This window comes from Hibiscus syriacus, unplaced genomic scaffold (assembly GCF_006381635.1).
Source record: "Hibiscus syriacus cultivar Baekdansim isolate YM2019G1 unplaced genomic scaffold, ASM638163v2 tig00110206_pilon, whole genome shotgun sequence".
Taxonomy (NCBI): Eukaryota; Viridiplantae; Streptophyta; class Magnoliopsida; order Malvales; family Malvaceae; genus Hibiscus; species Hibiscus syriacus.
The window spans coordinates 1,564,692-1,577,728 of NW_024062627.1; the positions used below are offsets into that span (position 1 = coordinate 1,564,692).

Sequence of the window (13,037 nt, forward strand, 5' to 3'; positions counted from 1 at the left end):
TTCTTGTCTTCTTCTCTGTTGCCCTCCATTTAAATTCGCAGCCTCTCAAACCAAAAATAATTCCATTCATATCATATCTTCTTCTCTAAAAAAAAAAAAACCAGAATTTTCTGGCAAAACTTCTCAATTTCATCACCGAATTTTACATATAAGTAGATTCGAAGGGTGCATCGATGGAGAGCACCGACTCGTTGAGTGGCTCGCAGCAGCCTAACCTGCCACCAGGTTCAGGTTCCACCCCACGGACGAGGAACTAGTGGTTCACTATCTAAAGAAAAAGGCTAGCTCTGATCCATTTCCTGTTGCAATTATTGCAGAGGTTGATTTATACAAATTTGATCCATGGGAATTACCAGGTAAATCCCAATCTTTTATGCAAATTTGTTCAAAGTTGGTATATATTTACACATGAGTATGATAGTTATGGTGTTTGGATTTTCCAGCAAAGGCAACGTTTGGGGAACAAGAATGGTACTTCTTTAGTCCAAGAGACCGGAAGTATCCTAACGGAGTCCGGCCAAACAGGACGGCCACTTCGGGTTACTGGAAGGCTACCGGAACCGATAAGCCAGTATTGACTTCCGGTGGGACTCAAAAGGTTGGTGTGAAGAAGGCACTGGTTTTCTATGGGGGGAAGCCCCCTAAAGGGATTAAAACTAGTTGGATTATGCATGAATATAGGCTGGCTGATAGTAAGAGTAACAATAGACCACCTGGATATGCCTTTGGCAACAAGCAAAACTCATTAAGGGTAATCACTTTTTTTGTTGTTCTTTTTCAGGGTTTGATTGTTTGCTAATTAGATTCCTTTCTGTTTCAAATAGCTTGACGATTGGGTGCTATGTCGAATCTACAAGAAAAACAACATGCAGAGACAATTGGATCATGATAAGGATGACTCGCTTGATGACATGCTTGGTCCAGTACATCCTTCAATACCAATTGGCAGCCAAAATAATCCCAAGTTTCAGTTTCCAACAAAGGGTACAAGTTTTGGCACATTGCTTGAACATCAGGAGCATAGCCTGTTGGATGGAATACTGGGCAGTGTTGGTGGGATCAACAATGGTTCGTTGCCTATGGTTAATCCACTCAGAAGGAATCTACCTCTACCATCACCTTTTTGGACCGACGAAACCGCAGCCGAGCCACCGACAAGCAAGAGATTTCATGGTGAAAGTGATGATGGAAGCTTGGAGAAGATGGATGGAAATAGTTCAATTGCCACTCTGCTTAGCCAGTTACCACAAAGTCCTCCATTGCAACAACAACAACAAGAACAAACAATGATGGGGTCGATAGGAGATGAGATTTATCGGCCTCTATTTCAACTTCCAGGACTCAACTGGTACTCATAATTCAGTTCCAGATAGTAAGTACTCCGTAGACCTTAAAAAGTTCAAAAATCAAACTTTTCAATAGTAGCTTGGAAGGTGTCAGTGTCATGTAACATAGTTTTTGATACTGTTGCCAAATAGTGATGAAGCATTTGGATTGGGATAAAGATTGTATTTTGATTCTTAGGTAAGTGAGTAGAAAACACTTCATTAGATGAACTAGGCCTGAATGTTTCTTTCAGGGTAGTACCTGCAAAATTTCATCTATTGGGGGTCATAGATGTATAGGAAAAATCAATTTTATAATATATATAGGTATATTTATATTTATATAGATACAAATATATTTTATACATAGGGATTTCTGTTTAATATGTAGAAGATGCAAAGAATGATGAAATATTTTGCTTTTAGGATACAACTTATGGAATCCTTGCTGTTGTAGAACTTTATTATGTTGATGAAGCACATATTTAATAATATATTGGTTATGGCTTTCATATATATATATATATATATATATATATATATTCAGATCATGGTTGCTCTCCATAAACCCTAAAGGGTAAAAGCTTAGAATTTCATTCTCTTTCAGCCATTTTCATCTTCTTCCCCTTCTTTCCAAAAAGCTAGGTTTATGAAGATCGGTTACCTTAACATTTTCTTTAGGAAAAAAATAATGGTATTGACTAATACAATTTAATATTGCTTTTCCTATTTAATTTATTTATTGAATCGGAAAAAAAATATTGACTAATAATATAATTAAATAAAAATCATTAGCAATTCTAGGTACGAACACCCAGTATTCGTTGATGAGAGCTTACGTATATGGGGCCATATTACTATTTTATTATTTTTTATTTCCATCATTGGACATATATCAATCAACTGAAATAATATATATATACATAAAAAAAAACAATGTATACACAATATACGTATAACATAGATAGATAATGAACGTGTACGTGTGACTTTTTTTAGGTAAAGTAGTACATATATAAGCATTGATATTTTAAATAGAGAAAAAAAAGTATCTAATTTTTAAAAATATATATTAATTTATCTGTAGATATTTTTTTAAAAGTTTTCATTTTCTTATTCAAGCTGTGGTTTTTTTCTTTTCCTTCCCTTTTTAACTTGACAGAGATGGCTGATCTTTTAGACAATGAAAGGTAACAATTTTAAAAATATTATAGTAAAGAACGAATTTTATTTTATTTCCCTTTTCAAACAAGACGAAAATAGGGTTTAACTAAGAGATAATATCTTGTTGCCCAAGTTTGAGAGTGTTAATGTTCAAGAGTAATATGAAAAATAAATCTAAATCCATCAATCAATTCACAAAAGATGTGAATCTATTGAACGATCTTAGTGATAAAAGGAGATGTTATTTTTCCTAGAAGTTTTTAGTTCGAATAGTTGCGTCTATAGTGTATGTGTTCATTGTCAATTAATTAAAAAAATTTAAAAAGATATTACCCTATAATCATCTAAAATTAATTAAAAATTTCATAAAAGATGCATCTCTCCCATGAGGCCATGACTCGATGTGTGATAAACTTTTATTGTTCCTTCCATATAATCATGCATAAGAGTTCGAATTTTAATGTTGCGATTATTTTCTATCTTCCAAAACTGTAAATTTTAAAAGTATATGTCAAAAATAAAAGTAAAATAGTCAAGATATATGAAGTGGATGTCATTTCTTTTCATTAGATTGATAAGGCATAACAAGTATATTCCATGTAACGCTATCACTCAATTAAAACCCTACAAATCTCCTTCGAATATAAGATTTTTTCACCATTAAAATCTCTTTTCACATGCTCAATTCAACTTGTTATTTGGGTTTGTGTGTATATATATACGTAAATACAAATACAATATACCACTGCGTGTCTTGTACGTATATCTTCACATAGGGGACAAAATGATCTACGTAAATATGACTTAATTAATTTTAGGGTAAACTACATCTCAGTCACCCAACTATTTCCATAGTTTTGTTTTGGTAATCTCAAATTTTTTTTCAAAATCATATATAAGTTACGTTTTGGCCTTTAAAAATTAACATGATGTTGAATACGTCACCATAAGATAATTCCACGTCATCATGAGAGAAAATAAAAAAATATCATGTATGTAGTTCTGATTACTTTTTAAAGCCAGATGATCAAAACAAAACAAAAATATTATTTTTAGTATGATTTTGAAAATTAATTAGATGATAAAATAGAATCACGAGAATAATTAAATGACTAAATATGTAATTTATCCTATATTTAAATCGAAACAATGCTTGTAAGCGAACTCGTTCGAGTATTGAGATTTCACACATAATAATGGTTGAATGAATGTTGACAATGTAAGACACTAATTTAAAAAGTTTTGAAATGAGATGTTTTGGTTTTTCTAAGACTTTATTTTTACAGCAACATAATTAATCTATTTATTTCTATGTACTTATTTATAATTATTGTTAATAAATTATTTTGTAGCGATATTTTCTTAACCATAGAAAATTCATCTTTAATTGTTGGTGCCATGGCTTTCTCTTTTTCTTTTCACATTTTTTATTATGCAATAAAAATCCCATTAATAGATGTTATAAAATATAAATAGTGTCTTATTCTTAAACTCGTATGAGAGAATTATTTTAGATAGATGTTGTAATCTCTTACACTCGACCTAAACGTTATGGTCAAATCCCAAAAGTTATAGTGTCACCAAAATTATCAAGAATTCAGTATAGAAATTTTAACCGATATCTAAATAGAATTTCAAATGATTTATTTAGTTATTATTTCTTTATTAGAAAATAGTTTAATATATATTTAAATATTCTTCAGATATTGTCTAAGTATCATGTAGGTATATATGTCATGTAACACCTCGAAATCCAGATAATAAGTTTTCATTGTAAACAAGAAATTTATCGTCATGTAACACCTCGAAATCCAGATAATAAATTTTCATTGTAAACAAGAAATTTATCTCTGTAAATAGATCTTAGAGAATGGATTTTATATGTAAATTAATTAAACCCTAAATTGTATTTAAATGCAAATCATATTGTACTTAATGAAACCCTATATTGTATTTAAATGTGAATCATATTGTACTATTTTTCGACATAATAAAATTTTCTTTATTTGTTTGTGATTTTTTCATAAAGAATTTATCGACTTTAAATCTTAGTATTCTTTATTTTACTATTGGTTTACATTCATTATTATCATGCTTATATTATTACATAACCTTTTAAACTTACTCTCGTTGAATAAATGAAGACAAAGCTTATACACGTATGTCACCATTCTTGTCTGTCTAGTCTAGGTCATGTTTGTATTCATACTATTTTTATCGATGTATTTCAAAGAAAAAATAATTTTATCAATACATTTTTCCGTTAGAAGTTTGAATCTCAATAATAGATTTCTTTTTTGATTATTTATTTTGTATTTTTTAGCAGTTTTCTACTTCATCTTTATCATTATCTTTTCGATTTTCAAAAACAACAAACAACCTAACCCTTTGTTTACCAGCACATAACCTTTTAAACTTACTCTCGTTGATAAATGAGACAAAGCTTATACACGTATGTCACCATTCTTGTCTGTCTAGTCTAGGTCATGTTTGTATTCATACTATTTTTATCGATGTATTTCAAAAGATAAAATAATTTTATCAATACATTTTTCCGTTAGATAAGTTTGAATCTCAAATAATAGAATTTTTCTTTTTTGATTATTTATTTTGTATTTTTTAGCAGTTTCTACTTCATCTTTATCATTATTCTTTTCGATTTTCAAAAAAACAACAACAACCTCTAACCCTTTGTTTTACCAGCAAAAATCATATATTTTCTCTCGGTTCTCATGTTACACTAGGCCTTCTTTTAAATAGAGCAATTGAATGTTATATTCTTCAATATTGTACGTGTAAATGTCGTGTTAACCTAAAATAACATTTATTTTATGATTATACTTGAGGTAATGATTTTACGATGACATTATAAACTTAATTTATTTCTTTGATTTATTTGTTATAATCACTCTTAACCTTGTAGTCGTGGGATCGAGTCCTACGGTGGGCAATTCATAATTCTGACTGCCGGAGGTCTCCCACGGAAACTGCTTTCAACCTAACGTTGGGGGCAGCCTACTATCCTACCTGCCTTTATCCCATTACATAATGGCACTTGGTGCCATACGTGTTAATCTAGACTTCTAGTGTAGATATGGCCTGGCCTTGGAGTTGGACCATGAGATTTGAACTAAATTCTAACCATAGGTGGTTCATGGCCCCCCATTTTTACATCATGCTCGACAATATACTAAAGAAGCAATAATTAAGTGGTTAAAGCATCTTAATATATTGATAATTATTATATTTTTTATTCCAAATACATTTTATAATAAACTAATTACACTTTTGAAAAGTATTTTAAAATTGTTGTAAAAAATATTTTTAAAAGTATTTTTGGAAAGTGTAATTTAAAATTTAATTGTTTAAGATTGTTGTTAAAATGTGATTTTGGAAAGATAAAATATTTTATTTTAGACATTATGTTGTAAATTGGAAGTATAATATTTGAGGATAAAAATATAATTTCACTCCAAAAGTGATTTTCCACATCAAAAGCTAGAAATGTGTTATGAGATGAAAAATCGTTTTGACTAAGTATATTTAATCATTTTAAGAATCTTTAAATAATTACGGTGTTCATCTCTGGTCGCTTTGCTTCATATGGTGGTGGACTTAGTGAAAGCATTTCAGGTGGATATGGAAGTAGGAAGAAGGAATTAACGGTTGATGGATTAAAACTGAACGGACCGATAATGTAAGAGATTAAAATTGTTCTTTTTTTTTAATCGATAACTAAAATCAGATGAACTAAAATTTAAGGGACCACCCATGTAGTTTACCCTTGATATAATCGTCATTAGAATTAACAATCTCTCGAATCTTCCTTTTATGCCAATTCTTTATAAGGGTTATTTAGACCAGATATTTGGTGTGAAAGCGTCAAACTTGCAACAGTAGCGTGGATTAGTGGTCGCTGATGCTATATAATAAACTTTCTAAAAAGGAAGTCTGAAATCTAATCAAGCACACGTCGATGAGTTTGATAGCTTCCCTACCAAAAATCTGTATGAATTTGTGGCTCAAATTCATATATAAAAATATCTAATAAAAATTCAAACCCATTCCCTCAGAAAGAAAATCAAAATCAACGTCAAAAGTTTACAGCCATGATGATCATCGATGCTCAAAACAACTTGGTCAAAGTCTCCCAACACAAAGAAACAGCCTTCCAGGAACTACCAAGTCAAAGAATATGGCACCTATATAAGCTTCACCAAATCAAAATGACCAATTCATCTTAATTACAATCTCTCAATTCACCTACTCTGCAATATGCAGTTGACCTTCTTTGAGGAACAAAATACACAAGGTTTAGAAGAAACTCCGGGAATGGCTGGAGGTGTGACGGAGGAGAATTGGAGTCATAGAAGAAATTACATGGCGTCGGCGGCGGCGTCGTCTTTGAGAAGTTCCCGACGGTGTACATGTTTGAACCAACCGGGTTCAGCACCGTGTAGATGGCATGGTTACATGTTGCCAAGGCAGAACATGAGGAGAAACAGTGGTAACAAAGAGATAATAAGGAGGGCAATAACTCACCCATCCGGAAGATGACACTTCGGTGGTGGAACTTCAGGCCAACACCAAGCAGGCTTTCTAACATGTCCATGGCTTAAGTACTTGCAGCCTTTTTTCTTTACCAGAGATCGAACAATATAGAGAATATATGTAAATGATTTGATTGTATTGTTAAAATCTTGGTTGATTTTATATATTTTAGAATGAAATTTTCAGCATTTTCATTGAGATGAATTAAACACAATGTATCTCCAAATAAATGGAAAAAAAAATTCCCCACGGCTAAAGGGAAATGACGAGTGTCTTTGTGAAACCAAATTTCAACAGCTTTGAAACATACTGACACCAGACGTCCATTGACGCAAGGTCATGACAATCACGTTCACTGCCTCATATATTACACTTCGGGGATCAACTAATTGTTGGTAATGCTAAAGTGGGTAAGGCATGTAATCCTATGTCGGAAAGAGAAGTTCTTCTAGATGGGTTTATAATTTTTATCTTTTTTTTATTTTGTTTTTGCTGAGAATAGAGTGATATGACTCACGCATGCGTGCGCCGCTGCCACTGCTGGTAGTTCGATTCGTATTTATGTTTGTGTTAACACATGAGTACTGCGATCATATTATCTTTTAAGAGAAAATCTGTAAGAATTTTTCTTTAAATTTTTAAACCTAAAAAGAATTGTTCTCTTTTGTATTTATAAACATGATAACTTTTGGAACGATTTTTTTGCTCCTATAATTACAATTTCTTGGAGAGGCGGTGTTAACTAGGGATGGGCGGGGTCGGGTTGGGTTTTTTGTCCACCCGACCCGAGAACAAGGAGTTCTCTACCCGAGATCTGACATGACCCGAACAAAATAAAATTTCACCCGACCTGAATCCGACCCGATATATAACTTAAAAATCATACCCGACTAGAAATAATAAAAAAATATATTTTAGTCAATAAAACCGTGACTTAATTGAAAAAGGTAATATATAGAGGAGTATTATTGTAATTATTTCTAATATAAGAAAAATTATATATATTTTTCGGGTCAGATTGGTCAGGTATTTTCACCCATAACTCGAACCTGACCGACCCAAACCCAAATTTTTTAAAAAATAACCCGACCGATTAGATCGGGTCAGAACCAGTCAGGTTCAGGTACAGTCCATCCTAGTGTTAACTTAAGAGGTATCATTCAATGCAGTGATTACATCAATCGAGATAATTTACTTAGTAATTTACCACACAATATTTTATTTCTTATTCGATTATTCTTTATATGCTTATCAATGCTAACACCTCAATTTATAGTAATTTTTCGAACCTATATCCCAAATGTGGTATGAGTACTTTCAGCTTGTCGACACCTATATCCCAAATGTGGTATTGAGTACATTTCACTTGCACTAAAACTTGCTGATGCTCACTACAAAGATCTTAACACAAGTTGCAATGTTCAAACTTTATAACCACTGGTTTTGGAATCCAATTCCATCCCTAGTAAAGTCGGAAGGATCTTTTCCCCTTATTGATTGAAAGCAAACCAACTTGCGTTAGTATTAAGTGGTCTCAGTGATTAAAGAAAGTGTTGTTCTCCCTTGAAGTCTTAAGTTCGAACAATTATGTCTCCTATGTGTGTAAGTTGTTAATGAAAATAACTGTGATTAACCAACAGCAATGTAGTTGATGATCGCAGTAAATGAGGTTGGTCTATGTGGGGTTTCCTTCCTTATGTTTACCCCTGAAATGTTATTATGACTTGGTCTGTGAAAATAGGCGTGGCTAACCAACAATAATGTAGTGGGTGATCGCAGTAAAGGAGTTGACGACTTGGTCTATGTGAAGTTTCCTTCTTTAATAGTTCTGCGTCTCATCAACATGATCAGAGATGCCCCCAAAATTATCTGTCGACTTGGTTAATTCGTTTTATCACATAGTCCCCTGAGTCATCTTGCACCCACCTCATCCCATCTGTCCTTGTCATCACACCATTATCTCACCTATTCACATCATCACACCCATTTACATTTCAACTATTTGGTACTTGTATTTAATTAAAAAGTAAAGTTGAAGAAATTGAAAGACAAAAACGGTGTAGTTACTCTTAATTTTAAGCAAAACTATGGTGAAGTAATCAGAAAGATGTACAAAAAATAACACGAATGAAGCTTGAAGATTTGCAAGATATGGTGAAATTTAGATGATAAAATTAAAGGGGGCAAACATAAGGTAAATGCATAGCCTTAGCAAACCAGGATTAAAGTATTCGGAGCCTAAAAGATCTCCCTCACCGTCTATTACAAATATAACGAGCCAAACATGCTAATTCATAGATTCAACAAAATTTGGCTCCTTATCTTATTAGGGAAATGTATTACTGCCTTGATGATTCCTCGACCCACGATTATTATGTCACTACCCCTATCGAAGATCACCTGAAATACCATTTTCTAGGTTATTAAAGTTGAAATATAAGGAATGCCACTGGAAAAGAAAATCAATCTCTTCCATTGCTAAAACTCGTAATCGGACTATATACAATGCATATTTTGGGGGACTAATTTCACGTCTTCTGCACGACCGACCAACAGAGTTGTTTTCGTCCATCATGTTTTCTACAGTAAACATATTCAAATGCACTTCCAGGAAAGTTCCTAATCTATACACATCATAGCTTTACAGAAATGGAGAACCAATGAATGACGGAGCAAACACTTACAGAATATGGAGTGTTGTACTGCTGGCCAAGGTTATCGCCGCCCTTTACCATTTGAACTCCAGGGTTGCCTGAATGAATGCTGGATTTACCGTGCACCAGGCCATGATGCAGGGTTGACCGAGATGAAACCAATGACAAAATCGGAGTGCTGTTCAGCATTTTTACGGCTGCAGCTGTGTAGTCTCCAGTGGCAAGGTTACCAGCAGAGCTCATTTCCGCGAGTAGCAACAGCCCCCTACCACGGGGCAAACCCTAAAATAGTTCCAAAATAAAATTAGGAAACATCAGTCTTAAATCCCTATTTCAATCTAGCTAAAAGTAATATAGGCTTATTATACAAACCTTTAATTTCAAACCATCCACATTCCAGGACCGAGATAATGTGAGCATTAACAATATCAGCCCACTCCAATATATGAAAGATACCCCTGCAAACACGCCGAGTGGACTTAGGTAATACAAAGCACAAAGGAACAACTGTGCAGCAGAAACTGATATTACCCGTCATACTGCATTGTCACTGTATTCCCAATGTCCGCAAACTTACGGTCCTCAAATATCATAAAGTTATATTTTTCTGCAATCTGCAATTGAATACAGAACAAAAGCATTGTTAGTTCAACTTATCAACCAAACACCAGTTCAACAAATCCCACATTAATCCAATGGAGTTTGATATAGCTTCTCCATATCCATCACCAATTTAACTAATGCAGAAACTGGAAAGAAAGGGCAACACAGTTATACCCATTGAAAATCAAAAGAATTCTAAAGAACAGCCATAGCTCGGGATATGTAGGCATAAGAAGACATTTAACATACAATTGATATATACCGCACGAAGTTTAGACCCAAGTCAGGAGTGAAATCAGGAATGTCAACATGATCTTCAACAGGCAGATTTCAGGTCCAACCTGCATAAAAGTTCAAATATTGAGCAGAGACACAAAATCAGCAAAACAGAAAAGTTTATCATACAAAAAACATTCAATAAAAACTATTTATATATATATGTCATTGAACTATGCCGCCTAAGTTACCAAGCATATACCACATGCTCCAAAATTACAGCTTTATCAAGAAAAAAATTAACGCAAAACAAAAAATCTAGCTTTATCCCTAGAAAATTTCGAAATTTTCCTGAAATGAAATGAAAACCAATCCCAAACAAACTAATCCCAAACTTACCTTCTCAGCAATATCAAGTAACTCAGCAGCAGTGGAAACATCAGCAGCCAAACAGAGATTACTCTCTTTCTTAACCCTAATCTCAAACACTTTTTCCTGTAGGATTCTTAGCCATATTAGCCCTTTCTTCAAACCCCAAACACTTAATCCTCGCTTTCTCAACCTTAGGCACAGGAACTTTCTTATTCTCCTCCAGGAACTTCATGACCAAATTTTCCATCTCTTCTTCCAATCTCCCTTTCGCTCTCAAAACCTTCACCATCTCCGTCAAAGTAAAAGACATGGAGTTTAATTCCATTCTGATCCAACGTTTCCCTCCCGCCTTGCTCTCTATCAATGACCACGACGGCGTCAGTCACGTTGATACCCACTGATCGAAGAGCGCCACCGTTCCAGAACCGATGATCCGGACGTTACGAGGTCTTCCACCACCAGGCAACCTGGCCCTTCTCGTAACGCCTTCGATGGACTTGGCGGTGCCGTAATCTTTGACTTCTTTGCGGCGCATGAGCATGGGGATGGAGGTGTCGAGAGATAGAGGTGGCTATGGGGAGGCGGTGTAAGGGACGCCACAGATGAGTTAAAGTGTCTGGAGGGAGAGAGGACAGGAGGGAGTGGGAGATTTGCGGAGGAGGAAGGGTAAGAAACGATGAGGCGGAGGTCTATGTAGATAGGTGAAAAGATGCCGGATTTTAGCTTGAAGTTGCCGAATTTGACGGCGGAGATTTCATGAGTTGGAGGATGAGAGACTCTGTTGACGACATTTTTGTGGGGGCCCGATAGTGACAGTGGTGGAGGTGTGAAGTGGTAGTGTAGTAGGAAGGAGGCTGCCTATTTTGTGCTTTATAAGCACAGATATGAAAATATTTAGGTGTTTTTTAATTAATGAAATGTAAGATTATTCGTGAGAATGTAAGATTATCAGAGAATATGATTATTGAAAATGTTATATTATTTTGTTTAGTTGGTTTAACAGTAATGTAAGATTATTGTGTTTGATTAAAGGAATAAAAAATTATTGAAATGTATATTTGATCAAATTATCTTTATTATATATTTATTTTTTAACAAATTAAAAAATATTTATATATTTTATTTAAAAAATTTAAATTCATACTAAATTGACCACCAAACAATTCTTATAACACTCAAATCCGACCTTAATTTATTATCGAATTTATGAATGCCACATTCAATCACTAAAGTGACCTTAAACTTCACAACTAAAAAAATAATGTATTTCTCAAAATTGTAAAAGTTTTTATAAAAAACGAAAAATATAAAAATCATAACTCTTATTTGAAAAAAAATATCAAATATATAAATAAATATTACAACATGACTCGAATAAAAATATTAACATCTATATACAAACTTAAATATCATTAGTATGCTTTAATGTTTTGTTATGACTCATCAGATGATATCGTTGTTCCATCGTGATCCATAAAAATTTGTAACATTTGAACGAAAACAATCTAAACACTAAGCTTACAAAGTTTAGTGATATACATCTACTTGATTATATTTATGAATTTTATAAACATAAACATATTAATTTATTGTGAACTAATAAAAATTAAACATTTACTCTTGTAATCATTAATACACTCAAGATCTAAAGTGTAATTTATTTTAAGTAATTATGTTGTCTCATTTATTTATCGTGATCAGCATTAACAATATTCCTAGATTTATCAACAAAAAAACATTTTCTTATTTCTATAATCTTATTCGATGTGAAATAAAGTGGGTTTTATGGGGGAGGAATCACACCACTTGCAAAATGCACCCTTCATAAAATGATTAATAATCTTTTAGGGAGACATAGAGTTCCATCCATATCTTCATTTTTCATTCGATAAGTCTTATATGATATATATTTATCGTGACACTATATATTAAAAAATGTGCTATTTTATAATTAATTAATTAATTTTAAATACCTATCATTTACTTAAATAATTAAAATACTTGTATAGTTTAGAATGATCGTATAAGTAGCATAGAGAATGGGTAAACTACACCATTCATCACTAAACTTCACTTTTCTCATATTTCACTCATCATATTTTCAATTTCTTCAATTTAGTCACTAAACTTTTGAATTATTTTTATTTTGATC

The 13,037-nt window shown here is 33.0% G+C and overlaps 1 long non-coding RNA gene and 2 pseudogenes across 1 annotated transcript; 2 read left to right on the forward strand and 1 right to left on the reverse strand.

Moving 5' to 3' along the window:
• The first annotated feature begins 78 nt into the window (after positions 1-78).
• On the forward strand, positions 79-1,550 carry LOC120113441 (annotated as a pseudogene).
• A 740-nt stretch (positions 1,551-2,290) lies between these two features.
• LOC120219479 lies at positions 2,291-9,383 on the forward strand. Its single transcript, XR_005525309.1, has 3 exons — positions 2,291-2,304; positions 8,588-8,590; positions 9,206-9,383. It is a non-coding gene; the product is annotated as an uncharacterized LOC120219479 (long non-coding RNA).
• On the reverse strand, positions 9,384-11,691 carry LOC120219260 (annotated as a pseudogene).
• Positions 11,692-13,037: the final 1,346 nt, after the last annotated feature.